Here is a 1759-nt window from a genome sequence, read left to right as displayed (position 1 = left end):
AATTCAGAGGCTCAGAGATAACTTGAGAGTTATGCAGTTATGTTTTAGAATTGATGTAAACAAAGATAAAAGGCACAATGATATTAGTAATGATGATCACAAATAAAATAGTAGCCATGATGTTGCTGGTGATATAAAGGGAAAGGAGCGATAGTCTAGGCAGAAGTACACAGGTTCACTAATCCAGTATGTCTATGCTTTCTATATATTCGCATCTTAAAGACTCTCAAAATTACTTTTGTTTGTTCATGACATTATAATGATGCAGGGCTTTTTAAAATCAATGGTTAAATTTGATGTATGATGAAAAACACAGATATTCTGTATTTCTTGTTTAGCTGTTACCTGTAGGTCTCTTCATTAAACTGAATTTTTCCAAACTTCTACATTTGTAAAGCTCTAATTCTGAGATGCTTGGCAATTTTTGCTGTTTTTGATGTTAATACCATGTGTCCAAGTGGTAATATCTAAATGCTTGGCAAGCTTATTTCAATGGTGTTTCAGAATTTAAAATTTTGGGAGACATATTAAGCCTCATTAAACATTCATATTTAATTAAAAAGCAAATATGTGATAACATCAAAACAAAGAAATGAATTCAGATGACAGATGGATTAGCATATAAATTCTATGAATTAATAAATTAGAAAACACAGAAAATTCACATCTTACACCTCTACCTGGAACATTTCTTCTGGCATTAAATGTAAGACACATTTGGATTTCATCAATATTAAAATATGTAAAATGCGTGTTTATATTGCCTCTATTCAAAGTTAAAAACCATCGCTTCAATTCACTTTTGGGTCTAATCCATGCTAGTAGCACATGTGTCCTAAAGAGCAGAGGCCATTTTCCTTTTAAGCATGACTTTATCAATCAGTTGCTTTTTAATGATTAATTGCAGAATCCATGTGCATGTATTTGCAATAGGTTGGATCCATCTTAGACTACTTCCTTCATTCCTCTTTGTGTCTGAGGAGAGCAATGTTGGAGAACTGGCATTACCTGACCTTAACGTTTACTATAAATTTACAGTAATCAGGACAGTATGTTGGTAAAAGACTAGACAAATCACTGGAATAGAATGGGGAGAATAGACCCACATAAATATAGTTAACCCATATGTGACAAAAGAGCAAAGGCAACATAATGGAGCAAAGATCGTCTCTGCAACACGTGGTGCTGGAAAAATAGGACATCTACATGCAGAAGGATGAATCTGAACACAAACCTTGCACCCTTCGCAAAAATTAACTCAAATCATAGTGCTCACTTTGTCAGCACATATACTAAAATTGGAAGAGTACAGAGATGATTAGCATGATTCCTGTGTAAGAATGACATGCAAATTTGTGAAGCATTCAACATTTTTGGAAACAACAGATGTTGGTAAGGATATGGAGAAAGGGGAACACTCTTACACTGTTGGTGGAATTATAAACTGGTGCAGATGCTCTGGAAAATAGTATGGAGACTCCTAAGGAAGTTAAGAATAGAACTACCCTATGACCCAGGGATTGAACTATGAGGTATTCGATGTTTAGAGCATCATTTTCAACAATAGCCAAATTACAGAAAGAGCCCAAATGTCCATTGACTGATGAATGGATAAAGAAGAGGTAGTGCATGTACCCGCCACCCCTGCCACACACACTGGAATATTACCCAACCATCAAAAAGAATGAAATCTTGCCACTTGCAATGACATGGATGGAGCTAGAGTGTATTATGCTAAGCAAAATAAGTCAGTAGGACA

The 1759-nt window shown here is 35.0% G+C and overlaps 1 non-coding gene across 1 annotated transcript; it reads left to right on the top strand.

The window, feature by feature from the left end:
- Positions 1-1268: 1268 nt before the first annotated feature.
- Positions 1269-1375, top strand: LOC123804109 (U6 spliceosomal RNA). The gene has a single exon (XR_006783075.2). It is a non-coding gene; the product is annotated as a U6 spliceosomal RNA (small nuclear RNA).
- The last annotated feature ends 384 nt before the right edge of the window (positions 1376-1759 follow it).

Source organism: Ursus americanus, chromosome 8 (genome assembly GCF_024610735.1).
Source record: "Ursus americanus isolate L20-20 chromosome 8, mUrsAme1.1.p, whole genome shotgun sequence".
Lineage (NCBI taxonomy): Eukaryota > Metazoa > Chordata > Mammalia > Carnivora > Ursidae > Ursus > Ursus americanus.
Note: the sequence above shows the minus strand (reverse complement) of the source record. Positions and strands in the feature narration are given on the sequence as shown.